The sequence below is a fragment of the Cimex lectularius genome, unplaced genomic scaffold (genome assembly GCF_000648675.2).
Source record: "Cimex lectularius strain Harlan isolate CLEC.00 unplaced genomic scaffold, Clec_2.1 scaffold72, whole genome shotgun sequence".
Lineage (NCBI taxonomy): Eukaryota > Metazoa > Arthropoda > Insecta > Hemiptera > Cimicidae > Cimex > Cimex lectularius.
Window position 1 is genome coordinate 20,705 of NW_019392678.1, and position 27,852 is coordinate 48,556.

Here is a 27,852-nt window from a genome sequence, read left to right on the forward strand (position 1 = left end):
GGAAAGAAATAATGCAATTATTGGGTCAGTAAAGTCGAATGTGAAAATTTTAGTTGTTAATAATTGATTTGTCGAATATCTGAATGCATTGATGTATGTTGGCATTGAGTTATAGATAAATTGACCACTTGTGGTGAGTTTCGTTCGTAAATGTGTAATTTGATATGTGCAATTAAAGAGTAATCAAGTTTGAGAATGGGAATGACCGAGTTAGTAAGTATTTAACTATTCAATACTACCTTGAGGAAAGAATTACCATATAATGTTTGTAGAATAGGGTCAACTCAAACTATGGAAAGTTTTCTATTAGTCGACGGCAGTTACGAACTAAGACATAGAAGCTTTCCATGCAAACGTTGCTGCTATCCATTACACGACAGAAATGTATCGGTTTAACGTGGAAGTTGTAAAAGTATATTAGCTCCTGGAATTCGAACTTAAACACGATTAGGAAGACAACTGGCTGAATATTGCTCCAATAAAATGCCAATTAAATAAAATTGGTTCCATTTGCACCCAATTCAATTTCAAGCATTCTTTTGCATTTTCAAGGAATTCTATTCCTTCTATACCTCTAGTGTAATTATAGCTTATTCTGTTTTTTAATTTACTGTAAAATTAACATACGCTGTTGAAACTAGAATAGAAAAAGTTATATAAGTTTAAAAAACTATTATTATTACCGTGTAATAAATTGCAATATATGACACAGAGAAAGCAGTTCTAATCTTACTAAAATTCACTAAAATATTATGTAAAAATTAATTATTTAGGAACGAGTGAATAAATTAACTTAGCTTGTTATCTAAGGTAAATTGCAGTAATAAGATACTTAACATAATAATTGTCTTTGAATTGATTGTTACCTCTTGCATTGAATCAAGGTAGAACACCTCTGCAGTTCTGACCTGCATAATATTGACCTCATCACAGCCGCTAGTTGAGGAATATAAATCAAATAATTGTGGCAACAAATGTATAGTAATAATTAATTTGCGCAGTTTAGCAAATGCGGTTCAACTTGGAATTTTACGCCTTGCCTCGTCGTTCCACATTTCAATTACATGTCGCTGGTGCAAGGAAAAATAGACAATTGAGTTTTTTAAACAAACGTGAATATAGTCAAAGTTTTTATAATCATAACACTAACTCTTAATTACACAGGTTTGTAAATTAAGAATAATAACTTAAAAATTATTGATGTAATTTAAAAAAAGTTTATATATATTAAAATTTATATACACGTAAATGTATATACAAACTTACTTAACTTACATTGTTAAGCAAAATTAATTTTATACTTCAATTCAATGCTTGTTTCGCGGTGTATAGTATTTCAATCAAAATAATATATAAATTTCTACTGTACTATAAACATTGATAGTCAGTTACACAATTAATTATAATAGATGCATATATGTAGAATGTAGAAATGTTCAGACACTTACAGACAAATATATATGATGAAAATTAGAGATAAGAATAAGAGAGGCCGACATATTAAGTAAGGGATATAAAAAGATAAATAATTATAGATCGAGAGAGAAAAAAAGAAAGGAAGATAGTGGGAAATAGAGAGAGGAAGAGATTGATTGATTAATTGGTAGCATTTAGCCACCGAGCAAATAACCTCTAACATCGACAAATAAATACATACAGAGAGTGAGAAAGAGAGAGAGAGAGAGAGAGAGAGAGAAAAGCAAGAGAGAAAGAAATAGAGAGAGAAACAGAGGGAGAAAGAGAAGGAGTGAGAGAGACTGAGACTGAGAGAGAGAGAGACGGAGAGAATGAGAGAGAGAGAGAGAGAGAGAGAGAAAAGCAAGAGAGAAAGAAATAGAGAGAGAAAGAGAGGGAGAAAGAGAAGGAGTGAGAGAGACTGAGACTGAGAGAGAGAGACGGAGAGAATGAGAGAGAGAGAGAAAAAGAGACAGACAGACAGAAAGAGTCAGAGACTGAGAGAGAGACGGAGAGAAGAGAGAGAGAAAAGAAAGAGAGAAAGAAAGAGAGCGAGAAAAAGAGGGAGAAAGAGAAGGAGAGAGAGAGACGGAGAGAATGAGAGTGAGAGAGAGAGAGAGAGAGTGAGATATTAAATGAGAGTAAAAGTTAGAGGGCGAGGGTGTGAGTGCGTGGGAGAAAGATTGAGTGAGTGAGGGAGAGAGAGAGATAAAGAATGAGAGAGAGAGAAGTGAGAAAAAGAGAAGATGAATTTTATTCACAATTAATATCCGTTTCGTTTTCTTGCAATTTAACAAGAAAAAACTTAGATTTGACAATTTAACTATGTTTAAGAAGTTTTGTTTATTCACCAATATTTTTGATCATATTCAGATTCGATTACGAAGTGAAAAAAAAAGAATTGTTACACTATTCGCATTCACAGTTAAAAAAGAATTCACATCACGAGACAGGTTAAAACGAGGGCGCTTGATTAACTATTTTGTACAGCACACAGACCGACATGACGTTAATTAAGGAACAGTTTTACTCTGCACTGGCTTAGATCGGAAATCAATGTAATCCACCCGATGCCTATCGTTTAATAGTCTTTTAGCAAGGTAGTCTTTAAATGATCTAGGATGGAATTTTCTGTCCCTGAGAAGAAATTAGTCTAACCGAACGTGCTCACCATTTATTAAGTTTCTCAGAACAACCCAATTACTATGATTTGAGACCTGAATTTAAACAGATTGATATCCAAAAGGTTCGTGTCGCAACTCAAGATTAATTTATTTTAAATCAGCAACATCCTTCTAAATAAGCTATAACGAAGTTTGTGGAGATTAATGATAGCACGCAGGATGTTATAATAAAAAGTATTTACCTTTGCTTATTTCAACTGCCGACTATGAAACTAAAAGTTGTTGCGGTAAAACTGTAATCTATATATAAATAAAGTAATCAATTATACAGTAACTATTTATGTATAAACGCTCCTCTACAAATATGCATCTAATTAAATAAAGATCCATAAATAAATCTATATTTTTCGATCTCTGATATCATAACATTAAGCAGAATTTCTCCAAATAAATTCTCCCACTAATTAACTTCAGATTAGGTTTTCCTTCCTATAGAGGAGAAGGTGTTAACAATGAGTGAAACCGTCCCTATTTAGAGCAAAGATTCCTAAAATCTTTCCTTTGAAGAACATCAAAAGCTCCTATTAGTACGTTATAAACTACGCTAATTGAATATAATATTACAATATAATATTTTACCAATCAATTAATTTCGCCTTATCAATAGGAATGAAAGCGTAAACTAACTGGTCAATCTATATAAGGAATCAATGCAAACGTAGGTAAATTTATTTGCAATTAAAGTTAGTTAAACATTTTTATATTAGTACATAACAATTCAACTATTTTCCTAAAAGACTAAATCATTAATTTCTCTTCATTGGTTGGAAATGATTAACAACATAAGGCAAACAACAGCTCTATTCATGAATTACAATTTGAAACTTTGCATACTTACATACGTAAACTTGCATACGTTTTACTTTTTCAAAAGAAATGTCTATTAGGATACTACTAATATACTGATCACTGATTTATATAAGGTCAAGTGCCCGCACGTACATAGTTGCACATAGAGTTGAACTTCACGCAGTCCATCAGCAATTCAAACTTTTCTGATTTACAATACATTACCGGCGGGCCTCGAGAATCACCCACACCTGGTGTTGGCATTCCGAGGTCAGACCTCGGCCTTATCCGTCCACCGAGCTTGGGCTTCAATGACTTTCACACATAGTTTACTTTAACCCCCAACGAAAATCACTCTCCAAATCCAATCAAACTCTACTCACTCCTAAATACGTTCTTTTTTATTTACATACCATTCCCTCAGATAGGGAGGTGGAGTACTTGACATATCTCTATCATTTCCACACGTTTTATATAGCTTATCTTATAGACGATCAAAGAGATAGTCAATATTCCCCCATCGGCTCTCACACACTAAACATTCACGCTAAGAAATACATCTTGTCTCAATATAAACAAATGAACACAAACCAGATATCTATAAAGTACTATATACAGTAAAACAGTCGTGTTTCCTCTAAAAAACAGAAGACCCAAGTACTCGCTGCCGTGCTTAAGCAAACTTGTCATATTGGGTTGCACTCCTGCACGCTTTCTATAAGGAGCCAAGGAACGGTACCCTTCAATTAGGTGGGAAACACTGAAAACCTTTCTCTCCGTGCTGGACACTGCGGGCTTTGGCACAAAAGTAAGTGACTGTCGGTCAACCTCGCACAGCCTATTCTTAATCGGGTGAGTTCTTTAACGGGGAGAATTCCCTTCTTTAACGAGTCAGTTCCTCCCAGGACCACTTATCGACAGTGCTCCTGAAACAGGAGAGCTTCTCAGCCGATCCGGTCTACTGACGCTGTTACTTTCTCTGGATCGTGTTTTTAATGTATTTTTAGCGTCACAGGGCCGGATCTCGATGTTAAGTTCGGAGCCTCGCCCACCGTTTCGTTACCCTCCAGACCTATCTGTCCAGGTACCCAGACAACAACCACTTTTGTGCCGAGAGGATCCAGTTTATGGTATCTTCACAACAAGTTTTGCCATTTACATACCAATTCCTGGGAAAACGCAACTTTGTTGTGGGTGCCAATTGCCAAGACACGGTGTAGAAGACAATGAATATTCTGACAAACGAGCAATAGCAGGAGCAGCTCTCACACCCTTGGACTATTAGAAGAAATGGGCACATTACAAAGCAAGACAAACTAAGCAATGGTTGGAAAAAGAAATTACTAGATAGACTAGTTAATAAAGAAACTAATAGACCTTTAAACCGACCATTATTTATTTAATTATCAAATTTTAAAAATGAGGCAGAAAATTGCCAACTTTGTCCTGAAATGGCCGAGACATAGGAAAATGAATTATGAAACAGAGAAACATTAGGCCGGAAAAGTACAGAAATCTCAAATAGACAACAATAACGCATAATGAAATAAGCGAAGGAAACTGCAACTGCTCAAGTAACAGATAGTACAATTTCTTAATGAATGAAAATAATACAGGCCAATTTCACAATAGATCTTTTCGGTCGCTGTAAAAGAAAGGGAGACGATCGTTACCTGTGACTCCAGGGCAAAAAGTTGCTTACTTTTAATTCGTTTTAAAGTCTGCCTTCTTTTCGTCATAAATTATTCTTAAAAATCGGTTTAGCACCAGCATTTCAAATGGGAATTAGGACGTTTACAACCTTGACTTTAAAGGCAATTTTTTTAACTCTGGAATCATTAGGAAAATCTGTTTTTGATTTGGTTTTGATGAAAAGCTTTTAAACATTTTTTGTGCGTACAAGTATTTGCCTTGTGCGTCTGTGATTAAATCATTTGAAGAAAAAATATAGAAACATTTTTTAGTAACAATTTTTATACAATATAACTTCGCATACATCTTGAAGGTTTTAAATTAAAATTTATGAGATATAATTTATAAACAAGCCCAAACTATCTGCGCTTTCTAACAAAATAATTTTGCGAGGCTAGATAAAATAATTTCGTTTAAACTTCATCCATACGGTAACGAATGAACTAAAACTTTTAGCATAGAGTATTTCTCAATTTTATCTATCTCAAAATTATTATTTATTTGGGCACTTTATTTGGGGCTTTATGAAGCGCCGGAAATGAAGTCCAACTTCAATATTACAAGTGTACATTTCCCGACGATGAAGCCGACCAGTTTGTACAATACCTGGCGTATTTCCTGTTGTATGAATAATTAACAATAATTTTAGGGATTACACCGATTAGGATTTAATTAGGTAAATATAATGATCTATATGTAAATGATACTAAAAACAAAATTAAAAGAAGGACAATTAAAAGAGAAAAGCAAAGCGAAATGTCAAAATTTTTCTACTTACAATAGTGTGAAAATTTCCAATATTTTAAATTGAACAATTAATCCCCCCAATAAAATTATTTGTTGAAAATAATCAAATACGATTTGATTGTTATAATTATTAATATTGGAATGGGGGTTTCGCCATAATAAGGCATATTATTAATAACCAGGCAGGAGTTTCCCACAGGGCCGTTTTCCTTTATGCTCCATTTGTGAGGTCCTAACTTCCAACGTAGTTTAATGGCTGTTCACTTGTGGTCACCAGTGTTGTTAAATATTTGCAACACTCGGAGATTTTACTGTGATAACCAATTTTTGTCTGCATTCGTTTATTAAGTGTGGAAATAATGGGTTTCGAAACAAAAAGGCAATAAACTTTGACCTCAACTATTGTCGATAATAGATCAATTAGCGTTCTCTTGCTCATAATAAGTAATAAAACAATTAAATATACTTTCATTTTCTGGGTTATTAATTTGAAAAATATATCAGCAACGATATTTTGACCAAATTTTATGAAGATTGATACAGGGAATCAATTTGAAGTAGCAACAGGCCAAAGTCGCTAACTCGCAACCGAGGCTTCAATTTGGATAAATCGAAACAAAAGATACTTTTCAAATGTTTTTTTAGACTTGTGATATTTCCTTAGTTTCATAAATTGTTTGGGGATATTTTGACCAAATTGAAAACGTGAAAAGATATAACCGAACTCCAAACTGTTTATAAAATCAACCGAAACTCAGGAACCAGTCAAACATCGATTTTTTCGAAGAGTATATTTATAAATGCAGACATTCGTCTAGTTGAGGCACAACCAAAGAAACTCGTGTTCTGCCCGTCAAGAGTTGGGTTAAAAAATCGACCGTACCTTTTTTTTTGGCCCAAGTAACCAAAACTTCCTGCTCATTTCCTGTGCGAATCGGATAACCACCTTTCCTTCGATTCTTTTTGACACATCTTTACCAAGAGAACCACTGTGGTCGTAGATACTATTTTCTGTCCAGAGTCAATAGGTTAATAGGGATTACTCACGCGATCACCATGATTGCTGGTTCTAAAACAGCTCTGTCGGCTTATTCTAGTCTCAGAGCTCACCTTCGTTGAATAAAAGCCATTTGCTTCTGATTTGTATCTTTGTTAAAAGCTTCAGTTCTTATCTGACACCCGTAGGGCGTGACTGAGTGGGCAACTGACATAAGACAGCATCCTACCTGCCTAGGGATTCGTTAATGATGGCCACCAGCCTACCACGAACCTGTGTGAAGCCTTGATTTTAGAAGCCTTTTCAGATGGACGCCGAATATGCGCCTAGATTGAGGTTTGATATCCTTTCTAAAAATCTAAGGAACCTAAAATAACTTTTAAAAAAAATTAATAAACAACGCAGCCTTTGTTACTACAGGCGCCTTCACCATCTAGTACTCCAAAATCAAGGAGGAGGCTAGGTTCACATATGGTCATTCCAACATGATAGTTCAGTGAATAATTGAATTATTATTTACATATTTTAATGTGGGTTCAATCGAAAGTACTGTATGTTTGATGTAAAGTTGTAGTGATAATGAGTATATTTATAATACAAAGGTACTTTAATATTCTGCTCTCTCAATGGTCGACTTGTTGTGAAACTTAGCGTTTTCATGATGTTACTTTGTCATTGCACATAAAACATAAAGTGACTCTGTAGATAATGTACTGATTCAGTTTAAAGTGTTCTTACAATTTTATGATATAACCCAATTTAAAGTTTTTGATGGTAGTTGACTTTTATAAGCGAGAAAATAAAATTTGTCTTCAAATAATTCTTTATAGTTACAATTTTTTAATGCAATTTATAGGCCCGTAAAAGTGATCAGCGACAAAACCATTTTTTTGCAAACATATCAACAATGATCAATGCTCAGAATATTTATTTTACATATGTCAATAAAATATATAAAAAATACATCTGAGTAATTAATTTCTGATATTTCATTAATTTGTTAAAATTAAAGTCGGAAAATAATCAGTTTTAAGTAAATCGATTTTTTAAATCAATTTTTTTTGCCGTTCATTCAATTAAAAAAGGTTTTTAATTTAAATTGGTTCGAGAGAGAATATTTGTTCTAAAATACTAAAATATACACGGCCTAAAAATTGACAATTTATATCTCACTGTGTATATACTTTTTTATTTGTCATTTAACTAATAGACCTTTTAAAATCAACTTTTTATTGTATTTTTATTATAAAAGCAAAGATTTCCTCACCAAATTTCTTAATTGAGCATTTTAACCGAATCATATAAATTTATAAAATGTGAAATTACTGAATGAAACTTCTTGGAGCCTAGCGACAAAATTGATTTTCCAATTTATTTAACACATAGCAAATTAAATGTGTAAATTGTCACTTGATAAAACTCGCCATCATTGATTAAAAAATTCTAGAAACATGGATTACATTAACTGAGATTACTTTTTTGAACTAATATATTATATGATTAAAATATTTATATAATACGCATAAGTAGAAAATGGACCACCGTTTAAATTATTGCTCTTCAATCAATTGACCGTTAATTTAATTACCCTGAAAGTAAACCCTTCCGTTTTATGAATTCCAACCCTACGCCTATTATTTTATTTGAACTTGACGAAATTTCGAAAACATAATAACATGATGATAAAATATTGAGTTGTTTTGGTGTTGTTAGGTTTCACTTAAAAATATTATATAAGGGATCAAATTATACTGTTATTACATTTGTTATTTTGTCATAATCTACCTATTGATTTTTTAAATTAGTTGAATATTAAATTTCGTCTGTTTTTCATCCATATTTTTTATATATTTGTTGTTTTAATTACAATATATTAACTGCAGACCTAAGCATAAATTGATGCTAGGTGGTAAAATACTAAATAAATGCTGTTTGAATTAATCCTTTAAACCTTTTAATTAAAAGACACTTTCTGATTTTCAATACTTCCTAATTAATTATTATTTAAATATATCATGAGCTTTTAAAAGCACACTGGCTCTTAGTCAAATGATAAATTATGTACTCTTTCTTGTTTATTATTAATATAGTGAGAACCAACTTAGGCACATTTAGAAGGGAAACTGTTTTAAATTTAGAACAGCGCCGTTTTTGTTCACTAAGCCCTATTTAATTATCATAACAGTGAAATCTCATGGGAGAAGAAACGAAGCCGTCAGTCGAGAGACAAAACTTGTTTCCTACTGGTACACTTCTCCAAGGAAGTTTATGAATGCTTTGCGGCTTTAAAACGTCCATACCTTACATTTGGTCTATTCAAATGCAGAAACATTGTAGGAGACAACAAAAGGTATTCAGACAAAACTCGTGAGGGAAAAACTTAATTAAGCCAACAATGTAAAAATAAATGTCGAAGGAGGACTAGAAATTTGTGTTTAATTTTAACTATTTTTTAACACTTAACATAAAATGTAAATGAGCGTTACGTTGTGTTCTGAATCTTTTAACCTGAACTAATGCTAAGTTTATATTTAAATTCTGTTGATTTTGACTAAACTACTTTCAAAAAGTAAGTTAAACTTCTCTTTACAAACAACAGTAAAATTAAACGACCCAGAGCGACAAGTTCTTTATGCTGTTGAACTAACCGCACTAATTTGAAACCTAACTTAATAAAAGGCTTATTTACACTAATTTGTGGTTTTTCTCTATCCTTTTTTTTAATTATTGAAGATTCCACGCAGTTGATTATTATATATATTTTTTCTTTTATCTTTTTCCCCTCAAAGGAAATTTAAAAACTAATTTTATTCCAAGCAGGACATGGTTTTAGATTTTTTTGTATATAAAAAGTTAGTTTATGTTAAAAACATTTTTCTTTTGTTCCCATTTCTCGTTCATCAACAGGAATCTCTAACAAGTAACATGAGGTTCCCGAGGACTCTTCGTCACAAGACTAGAGGATCTTTAACGTCCGCACCTGGCCTACTCGGCCGTATCGGACGTTTTGATTCTCAAGATGAGAGCTGACGCACCTCCGCATACGACGGAATGGTGTTACCGCCGCAGCATTGGTGTAGAGGCACCCCAGCCCCTAAGGGCCGAGACAACCTCGCTCTCCGCTTGTCCACTCCGCATGGACGGGCCCGCATTGTGCATCGGGTCGTATGCCGCGCGCAAACGACTAACAAGCCGAAATATATCAGCCTGGTCTCCCGCGCGCTCCCTAGATAGAGAAGGCGACTCTATCTCCCTGAGTATTGGGTCTTCCCCAGCGTAGAAACTTCCGGATCCACCCCGGCCGCGGTTTTGTTTAAAGTGGAATTGCTAATCACACCCTATCGACCTCAGCCTACACCTGCTATGTGCATTCGAGGGACGCCATAAGCTTAACTTAGGTGGTCCGATCCTTCGCTTCCCCAAGTGTACCACGCCGGTCATACGCATAACAATGTAAAGCATTCTCGAGTCAGAGAAACCGATTCACTACCCATTTCCATCCTCTTACTCGCGCATTCGTGGGACTATTCAGCATAATCTTCGCGTCCTCAACGCATTTACGCTGTTGTCCGGTCCACCGTCTCCCGTGAGGACGGGGGTAATAACGCTGGTCATACGCAAGCTTCACGAGCGTCACAGATAGAAGGCAGCCTCTGTCTAAGTTCCCGCCAGGGGGTCACCACGCGCCACCACGATTCCATTCCCAGTGTAACAGGGGCTGAAATTTGGAACATTTATGTTGTCTATGCTGACAGGATCTGTTGCACTGGCCCTCGTGTGACTCTGCTAAGGCACCCGCCGCCCATGCCGCTAGGCCGAGACGAGTACAGCTTGTGCTTTAGAGAGGTTGCCACGCCCTCTGAGCTACACCTATATTTTGTGCCCGGATACCCCCTTGCAACCAAGGGTTGGGAAGGGGTCACAGGATAGAATGAAGGAACCCGGATTGAGAAAAGGGTCTCCTCAAACCACACTATACCACTCGTCGTCGCCGTAGTTCCACATATAGTGGGCTACTGCTCCCAGGGTGGGTGCCAACAAGTAACACAGTCATAAGTAGCAAAATATATAACATATTAAATGAATATCATTTACATAGTTTTAGTTTACATTTTTATCTAATATACTACTCGCACTCCTCTTCGGCCGGTCAACCAGGACGGACGAAATTATTTCTTCCTTTCCTCTTAAAAATGTCATTATTTGAGGGTAGACAATTGGGGATTATTTATAGGATAAAAACGTTATGAGAGAGAAAGGGAGACTGCTAGGTCATTTACATTAACTTTGAACCATAATTTATAGATAAAAATGTAAACTAAAACTATGTAAATGATACTATATTACTATTGCAGTAATGTTTGCTAAATGTGTCTGCGTTTCTAGTTAGGGTTTGCTGATGATGGGCGAGCAATAGACTGAACGTGGAGGGAAAAAAAGAAAAAAATGTTTTTGAAATAAAAGGCCTTTTACACCTTTTACAAAACAATCAGAAATTATATGCCTGTTAGAATAAACCCTGATTTAAACACTCCTTTTAGGACGAAGAAAAAAATAATATGTATAAAATTATATATATATATATATATATATGTATATGAAATTGATGCTAGGTAGTAAAATAATAAATAAATGCTATTTGAATTAATCCTTAAAGCTTTAAATTAGTTGAATATTAAATTTCGTCTGTTTTTCATCCATATTTTTTATATATTTGTTGTTTTAATTACAATATATCAACTGCANTTTCATTTTCAAATTGTTCTTGATACTTTTTTCTATTGAGAATCATTGGGATTTATTTCTTTTGCATTTATACTTTTGTCAGATTTGTGCAAATTGTTTCCCCGGAAGAATTTCGTTTCTTCAACGTAGTGTAGAATTCTTCTCAGGGCGTGATACCTTCCAAACCGCCTTGCTCAGGGATAGTTTTCGTAGGTGACATAGATTTTCCATTGCTAATAATAATAAAAATGTATTGAACAGAAACATTTTTCGATTCCTCTTTCCAAATAGGATTTGTGTTCACGATTGATTTATCAAATTGTTTGTGCTCATTTCTCGTAATTCACATTTCCAGTATTACCGTTCAGAGTGATATGTTGGGTTATGTGTAAAAGATTCCAGAAATATTTGAGATTTGCGTGACTGTAGAAAGAGAAAGTAAATTGATAAAATCATAGTCAGGAACATAAAAACCCTAAATAGAAAAATGTATTAGTTAATTTATGTAAGCTCAATTTCCCACATATGTGAATGAATGTTTATTTACATGATTTCAGTACAATAGAGCGCAGGGGATGTGACATAGCACTCTAACTTCCTATTAAAATACGATTTAAATATATACAGAAAAGTAATTTAGGATACAAGATTTTTATCGTGGCAAAAATGTGTACAAAACCACAAACCAGATGGATTTACCCAAATGTATCAATAAATAAATAGTTATTTACATTTAAGATACACAATTCAAAATATATTTAAATAGGTAAATAATTAAATAAACTTCAAGACTTTGAATGTGCCTGCTCACTGCCTTTCTCGTTTTCTGGCCTTTGAGGTTATCATGAAAAAAACATTCTGGTTTAAGCACTGGGTTAATTTAGCCTTTTGGTTAACTCATGCCCTTTTGATTCTAACTTCCAGGATCGGGAAAAATGATGCGCCCAGTTGATAGTCATACGTCAAAGGATGGACGAATGTTACCGGGAAGTGTGTACGGTCAGCTCGACCGTCTTACCGTTTTCTTTTATATAAAGATCTGCTGTACCCCTTTACCTTGCTGTCCCTCAATTCAAAAAACACAGAACTTTTGCGCACGGAGCTGAACTGGTTTGTTAAAAAAAAGGCAAGTTGCTTTTTCTTAACTACACTCCCTGGCGAGAAAGAGAGTTATCCCTCTGTGCTCTTTGTAACCTCGGGGAAATGGAGGATGTGATCCATTTCTTGGGTTTATGTCCCATCCACTCGGAATTTAGGTATCCCAATACAGGTCACAGCAGGCTATCAAAACCCAGATAATTGAATTCCTTAATGGCAGGAACAGTTTGCAATTGATCAGATTCGCACGATAGGCTTGGTCTATCGTCATGATCTAATTATGGAATTCAGTTATGATCAATAGTACTTTTTCTTTGTAAATTTTTTTTTATGGTTTTGGCTTCAACCTCCGGCAGACGGTTTTTATCCATGCAGTTATTTTATGACATTGCCTATATTTGTGTGGTGATTAGGCCTATCAAACAAATTAAACACATTTCTCTTGTCCGATAACTTCAAAATAGCTTTCAAAAATTATAAAACAATTAAACACTTTTTTCTAAAATTAAAGATCCCACACCAATAACAAATAAATCTNTATATTTATTTTATATTTTCATATAAATGAGCAAAAAGCGTAATATGAATAGAATGTACTTCGTCAACTTGTGGATTTTAACATTTTGATAAACAATTCTAATTTTACCTTTATGTAAATCCACATCGTGCATAAATCCTTTAGAGATCCATTAAAATTTTATTGGACTGCTTTCAAGGTTCTTTATAGATTGCTTTAATCTATTTTAGAGTTTAAGCCCCTCATTTAATGGTTTTGGACATACATTTACTTAACATTGAAATCCTTTAACTTCTATTGAAATTGATTTATCTAGTACAACTGTTGTTCAAGTTGTATATAAACTTTAATTCAAGTTTGTAATGAAAGTTCTGATTGACTTTAATCTTACCTAAATAGATATAATTAAATACATTTTTAATTAAAAAATTTGAACTAATTAATATTTTAAGATTAATGTATTTGTGTAAAAAATATGAATTTATTTCGTTTAAACTTGCTTCTAGTTTTATTGCCTGTAAACTACCGGTTGAGAAATAAAAATGGCCCTTAACCTTTCATATTTTTAATTATCCCTCAGACAATCCTCCATTGATTTTCTTACAACAATATTTGGTCCATATTAAAGGATTAGAGTTAAATAAAACACAGATAAAATCTCCTACTTGTGTTAACAATTGGATTTTGTCAATAAATCTTTGAATATTCATCTCATCTTTGTTAGTTTTTCTGCAATTTTTTTCTAACATCCCGGTGGTTGGATTTTTTAAGTTGCACCATTTGTCAGTTTCTTATTTGTTTGAGTGATGGTTTTAGTGATAAGATTCGGCTGGAATCATAGCATTGTTGGAAGGTGAAAGAAGTCAAGTGTATGTGGCCAGGGTGCTTTTCATTCCCAGAACAACTGTCCGAAGAGTCTTCCATCGCTATCGAGATACGGGAGGTTACTCAAGAAGGCATGAATCATGTAGCCATCGTGTCACATCTCAGAGTGATGATCGTTTATTTTGTCGAATGCATTTGTAGACGATATTCTACCGCTGTTGAAATTAACCAACGATTTCAAAAAAATAAGAATGTTAATGTCAGTTTACACGCTGTAAGGCAAAGACTTTCAGAAGCAGGGTTAGGTGGGAGAAAGCCTGCCACTGGACAGAACGTCTGACAAGGCACAGAAAAGTACGTTTAAGTTTTTGCAGAAATCACATCCATTGGTCATAGTAAGAGAAATGTATTAAAATTTTGTTTTCAAGTGAGTCGAGTTACTTTTTGTGGTCTTCTGACGTCCGAGAGATGGTTGAAAGAAAAACACGAGATCGATTTATCCCCACAACGTTTTCACTCCGATTAGATATGGAGGTGGTTGTGCTATGGTTTTGACAGGCATGGAAGGTCGCACAAACTTGATCTTCATCGACGGTTCCCTAACAGGTGCGCGATACATTGAAAATATATCAGAAGTTGTTTCTTGTATACCACTAATTTGGGTCGGTTTTATTTTTATGCATGACAATGCAAAACCACACACAGGTAGAATCGTTGGTGACTACTTGGAACGGGCTTCAATTCAATGTTTGGAGTGGCCAGGGTTTACGCCTGTATTTTTGAATAACAAGAGTGATCAAAGTAAAAACGCCAAAAGGGGTCGTCTATACACCCACACTGGCCACTCTGTCACCCTTATTTCCTGATGGATGAGCTGGAAATTTTGTAGAAAATTTGTTGGCGGAATGTTTACGTCTGAATTTCAATTGTAATTTTGTTTTTAATTAAGTAAGAGTTTGTTTGGCCTCGTTACTGGGAACGAATGTTTAAGCTTCCCGTTGCTATGGGATCCAAATGTTTACGCTTTCGGTTGCTATTAGCACCAGTGTTTACAGGTCGCAATTGCTAAGGCGATATGTTTTGTATTTTTCATTACCATGAAAACGGCTCTTCCTTTCGTCAAGTCCAGTCAACTGGTCCAGTCCCGTCTCCGTTTCTTTAAAGTTAGATGTTTCAGGCAGTAATATTTTGTATAAGTTATTTTGTGTTGTGAATTCGACAGTTTAAGTTCTGTTCAACAATACGGGCGTTATTATTATTCGTCCGACGCACCATTATCAATTGTGTTCTACGTCTTGATTCATAACGACCGCACGCCTAACATCTTTCCGCACCTGAGTCTAAGTGGACCTGACTTCATCGGTCTTTCCCGCACAACCGCAACGCTACATCGCAGTATATACACGAGTGAGAGTACTCACAAGTGAACTTTTAGTTTAATTCAAATATATTATTTTATTCTAACTTAGTTTTTTTTTCGTTTCTTAATTCATTGAAGAGCTTTTCCGTTGTTTCTTTATATAATTAATTTTTTAATTTAAAAGTAATACTATAATTAGTTTTATTATTAAAATAAGAAACTAACTTTGTTTACTTTTGCTTATCTGTCCTTTTCTTATAATACATTTTTATTTATATTAGATAACATTTTGTTTTGTATGTTATTGCCTATTGACGCTGTTTTAAGGATTATTTAATATACTGAAGCTCTAGATTCAATCATGTGAGTGATTTGAGTGGCAAAGTGTCGTAAAATAGATCTGGCAGCGCATTTGGGGAAAAGATTACCTCCTGCAAACGGATGAGGTCGCTGAATACCCAACAGCCAGTTTGTTGTTCCGATTTAAACCCTATTTAATACCTTTGGGACGAGTTATCAAAGAGGTAAAAAGTCCTCAGTTATATCAGAGAATTTAGGGAAATTAACAATGATGCTGTTGGAGGAGTATCAAAATATTCCAGAGCACTGCATTCAAAACCACGTAAAATCAATGCCATGTGGAATGCAAGCGGTGATCAACGCAAAAGGAGGTAATACTCCGAACTGAATTGAATATTTTCTTTATTGTTTCCATAGAAACGTTTTGAAAAAAAATTGTTTTACTCAGTTTAATTTTTTATTTAGCTATATCTTATATTTTTCTTTAAAAATATCCAGTAAAAAACACAATATAAAAATTATACCGATTGCAAGTAATTACAAAAAAAAACGAGGGTGGCCTCTTTTTTGCCCCTCAGTGTATAAAGGGTTAAGTGAATTAAGTGAATCGAAGACACCCTTCGATTGATAAAATGGTTAGGATGATGTTTTCTTCTGCGATTTATAATCTCTAGGAGGAAACAACTATCGATCCAGCTTTCACGTGTTAGAGCTTCTCGGATGACCCGGTCTGCCGCTTCAGTTAAATTGCTCGTTTAGCGTCATCGGGTCGGGTGGCGAAGTTCTGAAGGGTGGGCACGTGGGATTTTACACATGATTAAAAAATATAGTATATCAAACGGTATAAAAGATTTCAATGATACTCAGATTTCCACTTTATATCACAAAAAATAAAATCATTGAAATTAAAATGTCAAGAGCTCGGTCGATAGGTGGCCTTTGGAGGAATTCTGTCTGAATAGAAGAAAACCCAACTAAGAGGTAATGACAATGTTGACACACGGACATTTACTTTATCGCCAACGTCTCGTATGTGACAGACATAGAGAGAAAGGTTCCTCGCTGTGCCCCACTTAATTGAAGGATCTGCCATTCCTTGGCTCCATGTATAGAGCGTGTAGGAATGCCACTCGATCTTGAGAATGACGCAAGCATTTCAACAGTTATTGCGTTTTTCTGACCGATTTTGCTGCTCGAGTTGCCTTCCTTGTAACCAATAGGTTTTTTATTGTGTTATATCCACCACAGTTCTATATTATTAATTTTTAAATATTAATCCATTTATGTTTTAGTGGTCTAATTGACGACGTTACTTCTTTCAATTAATTAATCTTTTTATGTAAGGTATTGGTTGAGATAAAAAAGTCAGTGTCACGAGCGGGATTCGAACCCACGGTCTTCGGCTAAATACGCCGCTTCTCTACCACTTGAGCTATCGTGACCTCGATCCACTCGGACAGTAATTTCCCATCTCGACCCCACCTTATAAATTTTCCCTCCGTTTTGCCATTTTTCAAATGTCGTGCAATCTATTTGATTCTCGGCGACAAATGAAATGGCCACGGAGAGCTTTCCTCAAGATATACTTCAGTTTAATTATTAAATCCATTACAGTTCGTGATCCGATTGACCAATTAAAATTTTTCAATTAAGTAATATTTATGAAAGGTATTGGTTGAGATAAAAAGTCAGCGTCACGAGCGGGATTCGAACCCACGACATTTGGCTAAATACGCCGCTTCTCTACCACTTGAGCTATCGTGACATCGATTTTCTCGGACACAAACTCTCCATCTCAACCAACAACCGTTCCAATTTTACCACTTTTTGCCATTTTTAAATGGCGTAAAATCAGGATTCGATTCTCAGCGAATTATGAAATGGCCACAAGGAGGTATTAGTGAAGTAATACTTCTTTTACTTATTAAATATTAATCCATTTATGTTTTAGTGGTCTAATTGACGAAGTTACTTCTTTCAATTAATTATTCTTTTTATGTAAGGTCTTCGTTGAGATAAAAAGTTAGTGTCACGAACGGGATTTGAAAATTGCAAAAGACGGCAAATTCGAACAGTTGTAGGTTGAGATGGAGAGTTAGTGTCCGAGTGGATTCTTACATAAAAAGAATAATTATTAATTTTACTGATTTGTTAAAGTTTTACGTCTGTTTTTGTCTTATTTCCTCTTTCCACTGACGGTTTATTTTTCATATTTTCCACAAGCTCTTCTTTATAAACGTCAGTTTTTGCGTAAAACGTAGACGTCCGATCCCATTTTTATATTTCGTACATTGATTTTATTATCTTTTATTACATATTGTATTATCTATTACTTAGTTTTTTTTAAACAAATTTTATCTTTTTTTCAGTAACGCTTATTATTTGATGTAAACTTACCTTTATGTTTTTCCTGGTAGCAGTTCTTATTTTTTGACGTTCGTCCTGGGAACATTTTTTCTAATTTAGCTGTATTTCATTAAGTTTCTCTTGTAGTTCTGTAAAAAAGGATTATGCCTTTTTTAATCTTTAATTTTTTTAAATAACCGGTTAATAATTAAGGAGAAAGAGGGTCCTTTTGTTTAAATCTTCTTTTTTTAAACATTCTCTTACCCTATTAATTTTTTCACTAGTATTGTTTTTATATATATATTTTTTCTTGTTCGGGTTCAGTTTGTTTCGGATGAATACCTTATTGTTTTAGCGAACTGTACAAGGAAACATGAGATACGGTATTAACAACAGTGTATGCTATATTCAACCGCCTTTTCAAATATCTGACAACATAAAATATACACCATTGTTAACAATCTTTCCTAAATGCAAAACTTTAAAACACTTATAATATTAAGGATCATATCAATCACATCAACTTAATTATTTCGTTTTTTCGTTTGTGTAGATCAGATGTTTACTTGTTCGCCTTTTTATGTCATTGCTTGTTCTAATGTTCAATTGTTGTAAAGCTAAAGTAGGTGTTCAGGGGTTTTCGTAGTTAAGGGTTTCTTTCATATTCTTCTTTTATTTCTACTGAAAACTAATTTTAGTATATTGTAAATATTTAAATGATCTTACAATAATAACTAAAAACCTAATATGCAGTTATATAGTCAATATTATAATTTTTATTAATATTTTAATTTATACAATATAAATAAATTCATTTAACCAGAATTATATTTGGCCCTTCCTGTTTGAAAATAAATGCATTTCATTTTGGTGGAGAATGAGCTACAGAGTTTTGCTCATCAACGTCTATTATAATAAATTCATTGCTCTAAATTTATTAGAATAGTTCTAGCATCACTTTACTGAAATCCTAGGGGACCGATTTTCTTGGCTGATAAAGAAATTGTCAAGTGCATTTTGTAACTGGATCAAAGATTAAAACCAGATTATCATTCATCAATTAAAGAACGAGGTTAATTTTACAAATAATTTTCCTATTTAGTGTATTTTCTTATAGAAATCTATACATTTTTATGGTACATATGTCATTAAAAGCTACGTTTCTCTTCTTTCAAATGGTATAAGTAGATGCTAAAATCCTATCAGCAGTTTTTGAATTATAGCCGTTTCAGTCAGATTGCGATAACGTCTTCGTGCTGCTGTCGTGACTCCTATCTACTTGTACACCAACTCCTCATATCAACCTACAACCTTTCGAATTTTACCTCTTTTGCTATTTTTCAACTTTCGTGTAATACAGGGATTCCAATTCCATCTAAAATTCTCCGTCGAATTATAAATGCTCCTTTTTACCTTTCAAAAGTACTGCAATATTCGTAACGACCTCACATTCTGTTTGTAATTATTCAGAAATCGTGAGATGCGGTCTCGTGTGATGTAGGTTTCAGAAAAACATTTTCTTTATCGTGCCAACGTTTCGATCTTTATTGAGATCATCTTCAGGATTTACAAACATTGTTTACATTTAACAAATATATTTAGGATGTAGAAAAGTGAATTTATACAATGCAAAATATATTTTTTATATTCAATCAAAGTATTTCTACTCACTTAAAGTGTTTGCCTTCTGTGTAATTGTGCCATTCTTGCGTGTCGGGTTAAGAGTGCCAACTGTTTGTACTTGAACTCGGCCAAACCCGCTATTAAAAATTTCATCTATTACTGAAACACACAATAATTGAACGACAGTTATCACTTCCAACCCTACCTGAAAATCCGCCAAGACGATTGAAGCGAAAGTGGCCCCGAGACCTTCTGATTGAGTGAAGATTGAAAAGATTTCATTGTGAAGGAGTGTTGCCACTGGACAAATTCTCCTACGAGAGAGTGAAATGACAAATTCAACATATATGAACATATTTACTTAATACACTATTTATAGTTGTAAATATCAAATAAACGTAATTAAAGAAAGAATAAGTGCTGATTAAAAAAAAGGTTAATTGAAAAAATTGAAAGTTTGTTTCTGTACTTCAACAGTACGAACCCAAACTGCCATATAATCATCAAATCCCGATTCCATTGTAACTCACCTTTACTCCTGAGAATAGTGGCTTACAGAAGAAGAAAAAGAAAAATAACTTTATTGTGGGACTGATATCCACTAAGAATAATATACATGAAATAAATAAAGGCAGTTCCTTCTATGAAATTAAAAATAAAATGAAATAAAAATCTTGGCACAATGTATACAAATAAGGCAAGTCATAAGAAAAAATAACAAGAATATTAAACAAAAATATCAAATATTAGCGTAAGGTCTCTGTTTGGAGGGAGAGAGGTGAAGGTGATTATACAGGTAGGATTTAAAGGAGGAAAAGGAGGCAGCGTGACAAATAGAAAGGGGAAGGAAGTTCCAGATTTTAGTGGCTTGGATCAGAAAGGATCTTTCAAAGGTATGGGTGTATGTTGCGGAAGGATAAGGTCAATTGGGGATGAACGGGTTTACGAGCGTGATGTGAGTAATTGAATTGGAAGGATTGGGTGATGTAAGGAGGACGACGAGTGTGGATGTGCTGGAAAAGAAAGCAACCTAGGAAATACTGTGCACGGAAGTGCACGGGGAATAGCCAGGAAAATTGGGAATACAACCCCGACACCCGGGATCCCCGTGGGGTGCCGTACATAAATCTTACGCAACAATTCATAATACGCTTCAATCGCGTGTCCCCCTCCCAGAGACCACCGTATGCCACACAGCTGTAATCGATGAAGGGAAGTATAAGGGAACATACAAGGAGTTTGCGGGTGGAGAGAGGTAAGAGAAGCCAGGACCGACGAAATAGGATGAGGGAAGCGATACAATGGAGGGAAATTTTGGAAATGTGAGGATGCCAGGAAAGGTTTTGGTCAAAGTCTACTCCTACGTTTCAGCTCAGCATGGCGCATTAAACTAAACACCTCTAATTCTAAAAGCATAAATTTTACTCTTTATCCTCGGGCGCATTTCCCCAATGCAGTCTATGAAAATCCTCTTTTTTTAATCCTCTTTAAGTTGACAACGTCGCCCGTAACCTTGGGCTGTGTTTAGACCAGCGAATCACTTCCTACCCTTATATACGGCTTAAAAGGGCAGAATTGAGCCCACGCTATCGACTAATGAATTAAACGTCTGCTTGTTAACAGATCCAAATACTCCCTTGACAACAAAAGGCTCATCTATATCACTCCACTAAAACTTAAATGGACTTATGGCATAAAAAAATATGGGGTCAATTCAACCTTTCAACCTTAATGGAATCCAGAACTTGCAGTCCATATACTAAATGACTTAAGTATTACTTTTATTAATGTCGTTGCGAGTTCTAGTTATAACATATTTCACTGAAATCTCCAGTCTTACAACTTCCCTCCCGTTCACTTCCTGATTTGACTAGACGTCTGAAAACGCAATGGCCAAACGATTTGCACTTTGGGAACGAATAAAATAAAATTTTTGATATAACTAGTGCTATCACTCGATAGTTGGTCCACTACTCTATTGATGATAGCGGTGTTGTGCTATTTACAATTGCCATACTAATTAACAATGCTCCAAAAGGCATATACAAAAAATACAAAATAAACATGTAGATTTTTATCACCATAATCAAAAACAAACCACAACGATTCAACGTCACCATAAGATTTGTTGGTTCAAATTGAATTCGAAAATACAACAGAGTATTTAATATGGCAAATATAATAAAAGATAGTACTTCAAACACCCTTGTCTCGTAAAAATTGGATAATGAATGAAAATGTCAATTTGATAAAAGAAAGTAAAAAAAGGGAATTACAAAACTTCAGAACAGAAAATTCGGCTCAGTAACACGCAAGTAATCACATTTTTCCTTGACACCATCCTCCCACACCACTCGTTGACACGCTACCATCCATAAATCTTTTCCCTCTTGCATGTCCATTCAACCATCTTTTCATTTTCTTGGAATTTAATAAAATCTGTTTATGACAAAATTCGTTCAAAGAAAATATATTTAATTGATTAGTAGAGAATTTTGTATAGTAATTTAAAAACGAGTTTAATTTAAAATAGAACTTACTATAAATTAACTTTTTATTAACTTTTCATTAATAATATATCATAATCATATCAGATTTAAGAAGAATTGACAAAATCGTAAAGAGCTAACAGAGTTCATTATCACAAAGGTATAGAAAGTCAATTTTGTAAAATAATGAGTTTTAAAATCAATATTTTTTGTGGTTTTCTGTTCGAAGAAAAATAAACTAGTTCTTAAAATATAGTTGAAGGATGAAAAAATTGAATCGAAAATATTTCAATTAATTATTCTTTTTATGTAAGGTATTGGTTGAGATGAAAAGAGGGATTCGAACCCACGATCTAAGGTTAAATAAGCCGCTGCTCTAACCACTTGAACTTGTGACTTCATTCTTTTTAATCTCAGCCAAGACCGTAGGTAAAAAAAAAATATTCAAATAATTAATAAGGTCAATTATATAATTGAACAAAACATGTAATTGAATTGAAATTGGATTAATTGAAAATAGTTTTAACATTTATTCTAGTAGAATATTAGCATAATTGTCACGACTAGCACGTACTATATTTAGGAAACAACATAATACTTTCTACTCGAGAGTAACTAGACAAGTTAATAACAGTAACAAGAGAAATAAATTGTCGAGCTGTATTGTTCATTTATTTTTACATAAATTGACTTTATTGCTTTGTCATTATTGTAGACTAACCAAAATCTAAGCGAAATTTATTTACATTAAACAAAACATAGTAATTTTTTATATAAATACAAAATATTATATCATTCTTTTAGAAGTTTGTAGATTGTTGTGGTAGCATAGATATATTGGTTCATTTTAATATAATATGCTGAACAAATACATAATTTCTGTAATAAGTAAATTATTGCTATATTTTAAATAAATTGAACACTAATGAGGTATTCATATGGTAATTCTAAGCTTCTGACACACTGGCATTCAAAACTTTCTCTGTCCTTGTTATAAAATCGTTTTAATCAAAATATACATAATACAAAATGTTAGGAGTTAGTTTTTTTTTTAAATCTTGAAATATCAGTTACTATTTCGATTAAAATTTATTTATTAGTCACACCAAAACTAAATGCAGTTAGCGTTGTTGCCAAATTCGTGAAATAAATCAATACGCCAAAAAGTTAGGTTAGTGTAGAAGCAGTAATGACTGACCCGTGGAGCCCCCTGAGACCAACGGATTCTGAAAATTATGTAACAATTGTACGTCGGAAAGAATGACAGAACAGCTGGATCACAATAACCAACATATTAAGAGACCTACAATTGTCGATCGGTCAAACCTCAAAGCGTTGGTCATAGAGAAAATGGATAGAATAGAAAGAATAGTAATGAGTCGATTGCGAATAAGCGCCAAGTTGACACTCCTTTATTAAGAAAGTGCCAAAACAAAGTGGATATGCACTAGTAACGGAGGGATAAACGTCCCGTTGGGTACAAATCTCTTTACTACACAGCCATCGGCTATGCCAGGATTCGAACCCAGAACCGCTAGCGTGGTAAATTCGACCATACGCCTAACCACTCCGCCACATAGGTTATCCGATATTCTATTAGAGTGTGATTATTAGAGCCGCAGAGGATAAAGTATGGTTTATCCTCGAGTCTAAAAAAATCGATTCTAAAAAACAACAGCGATTGCATCGAGAAATTCTTTGAATACCTGAAGTCGATAAATGCACATGGTCGCACCCTTTGAAGCCTCCATACACATTATCGAGTGAACCTATTGATCTTTTTAAATTTTGTGAGATCACAACAACCATCAGATTACCAGCACAGTGATGATTCGCCATGTAATCGGTCTGTTTGTGGCTGAATATAGAGTACTTCACAACCCACGCATGTAGATTAGGCGCCTGCACCATAATAAATACCCTGAACGCTCGCCATTTTTTGAACTGTGTGTACTTTTTGAAAAAATTCGTTTTTGCCTGAATGTATTTATTAGTGTGATATGTGTTAGGTGGGTTTGTGGCGGAATATAGAGTAGGTTTCCACAGATCCACTAAGATTAGTTTTAATTTATTACTCGAATTTTTTAACTATACATCCCGTTTTTTTTTTTTTTTAATTTAATTTAATTTGTTTTTTTGGTACCAGGGACTGGAGGAGTTTCCTCCTGAGCACTGCAGTTGAGCTGTACAGCTTATTGTACTTTATCCCTGGCTCCATATTTTGGGGGAGGGCTCGCAACACAAATGTGAACTTGAGCCCCCGTTGTACCGGTGTTCTTCCATTGAAGAAACTCATTTTTGAAGGGGGTTGGGACAAAATTCAGGGTCGCTGAGCCGATCCCGCCCCTTCCATTGATGAGTGCCGTGTCGATTTCTTTCAATTGCGGCCACCGGTCCCCTTAGGCGTCAGAAAAAGTCCAGAGGCGACGGTCGGGATCGAACCCACGACCGCGGGATCTACTAGCCGAGGAGAGTCTGACGCCTTAACCACTCGGCTACCGCCCCCTCCCCCCCAAACAACATGCCACAGTTTCAACAGGAAATAAAAGATCGCAAAACCTCCTACAATTAATCCTTGCTACTATTAAACAGAGAGATGGGAAAGACGAGTGGCGCCGACAATGACCATGGTAGTCAACCGGCCCGTTCAAAATAATCACTGTTCGTCTAAAAACTATTTAATTTAAGGATTATAGTTTGAATAAAAATAAGCAGTGTTTTTACCTGCATAATGTGTTAGTTGTATCGTCCACTTTTTTACTCACGAATAATCTGGATCTCGGTATGGCTTGGTTGAGAAATTCAATTCTTAGTATCAAGATTTCGACCTATTTTACGGTCATCAACAGTGCTAAACAATATTAAATACGCCTAAAAATCGACCTAATTAAGTTTTTAATAGATGGTTTTCAAATTTTTGAAGATCGACTCAAACCAACATTGCCAAGTACTGCAACACTGATATTTTAATATATTCTTTTACCCTGATGTTACCTTAAAAAGGTCAAAAGCTTGGTCTCAATAATTAATTTTATTGTACATTTTATTTATTTAAATTATTTTATTTTGTTTTCTCGTTAAATAACCAAATTTTTAAGTTCTATAAAAAACGAATTTTTAGCGTTTTACCGGACTTAACTCATGCTTACCACTTCTTTCCTAACGTTTGAAATTTGCTAAAGCTTAGCTAATCCCATGAGTTTAGGGCGGGTGCAGTTTTCTTTCAATATTTCATCTCGTGCATTGGCAACGCTGATGTTTTTGGCGCCAATCTAAAATATTAGGATCTTCCATCTCCAAAATGACTCTTCACCCAACCGCTACATCTTCTATCGTTTTGTTTATTTGCTTTCATAAAATGTTTCTAATCCAGCTTATGATTTCAGCCTCTCCTGCCCAAAGCATTCAGAGCAGTGCCAACTTTGGCAGTTTTGTTAGAAAGATTGGCAGGATTCCGTGAATTTAGGGCAGGCGCAATGGTGTTCCTGCTGTTTTTATTGTATTGGCAACACTGCTTGATTTAGCGCAAATCCTGCTAACCGTTTAACCAAATTGCTTGTGTGAGCTCTAAGAGAACATTTGGGCCATAAAGGGTTAGACACCTCTGACAGACCAACCTAGCAAAGTTTGGTTGATGAAAACTACCGTATTACTTGTTGGTCATCTAGCAGACCACGCTGAGAAATTGCACAACCAAATAATAATCAAGTGATGTGTTTAACTTTCCCAAATAACAAATTTAATTAAATGTACAAATGTAAAAATAAGAGAAATAAAAACGGTGTGAATGAATTTGGCACAAACCTAAATGAAACGTCGCAAGAAACAGAAAGTTGTACCTTCAAGTGTGGGTTAATTATTAACTATTTTCACTATAATATTGTTTTATTTGCAAAAGTTGTTTACCTAAAACTTAATAAAAGTCGGATTTGCAACGACAAACATATGTGAATTTTGACTGGACGAACATGGAATCTCGTGATTGACAATCATCCCCTAACATTGAATTGCTTCTGCCAATCAGTGGTTTGGCAGCCATACAGCTCTGAAATAAATTTATCAGAGAACAATACCTTTATCGGAGTGAAAAAATTGCATTCGTTTTAAATTTTTTTATATTCAATGAACATTCATAAAACGATTAGGTCAGATTTACAGGTATTGCACGCGTGTTGAGACTGTTCTGTTTTCTATTTTTCATTCTATTTTATTCGTATTTTTTTACACTCGTTGCATGTTTGAAAGATGCGATAAAACAGCGGGGATGAAATGTAGGTTCGATGAAAATAATAAGAAAAAATGAGATAGTGTATGCTTTAAATATTGAAACGGTCTGAATCAAGTCTCGGCAAATAAAACGTCAAGTGTTATAGCAGGTTTTATATGTCTGTAAAGGAATGGTAGGATTTCATAAGAATTTGAACTTAAGCTGGCTCAATTTCTTCTTTTCAGACTGCTGGAAACGCAATCAAATTTATTATTCTGTTGGCTAAAATAGACTAGATGTTTGTATTTGTTGTTCGTTTAAAAGGTTACTGACAACATATGACAATAAAATAAAAATATGTAATTTTTTACTTTCCCTTGAAAATATCTCAATTTTTAATAACTTTATTTAGAAATCGTGAGATGCGGTCTGGTGTGATGTAGGTTTCAGAAAAACATTTTCTTTATCGTGCCAACGTTTCGATCTTTATTGAGATCATCTTCAGGGCCTGGGATTTACAAACATTGTTTAAATTTAACAAATACATCTAGGATGTGGAAAAAAGTGCATTTATACAATGCAAAATATTTTTTATATTCAATCAAAGTATTTCTACTCACTCAAAGTGTTTGTTTTCTGTGTAATTGTGACATTCTTGCGTGCCACTGAGATATTGCTATTTTATGTTTATATACGTTGAATTTTGAAGGGGTGGGGAAGGATGTCGGTATAGAAAAGACATTTTTGTATAAGGCGTCGGCTTCTTTGTGGTGAAAACAATGTTTGTAAATCCCAGGCCTTGAAGATGATTTCAATAAAGATCGAAATGTTGGCCACCAGACCGCATCTCACGATTTTTAAATAAATATCGATTAACGGTCACTAATCACCACACATTTTTAATAACATTAAAAAACTCAAACTTTCGGTTTGTTTGTTCAAAAAATCGTCAAGATTCCAAGCTCTGAAAGTATTTTTTTTATATATTGAAGTTAGCTTTCATAGCTTGGGAAGAAGCGGTTATCAGGAGTATTAACAATTTTTTGATACGTCTAAATAAATTCAAATTGCAAGACGAGCTGCTTAAAGTGATGGCAAAGATCCCATGTTGAAAAGTAGCAGTTGAGGCAGCTTTCTTGCTGTTTGATCTTTCTTTTCTATTTCAATTGTGCCAGCTTGGTCAGGAATCTATTTGAATAATGTTTTGACATTTTGGTCTTGATATTCTTTTAAAATATCCAGCATGTCTGATTTGAAGAGTTGTTAGGTAGTGTGTTGAGTGCTGAAAGAGCGTGTGATCACAATAACAACAAGTAATCTTTAAGTAAAGTATTGGTCGAGATAAAAAAGTCAGTGTCACGAGCGGGATTCGAACCCACGACCTTCGGCTAAATACGCCGCTTCTCTACCACTTGAGCTATCGTGACTTCGATCCGCTCGACACCAACTTCCCATCTCAACCTCACCTTTTTGAATTTTGCCCTCCTCTTTGCCATTT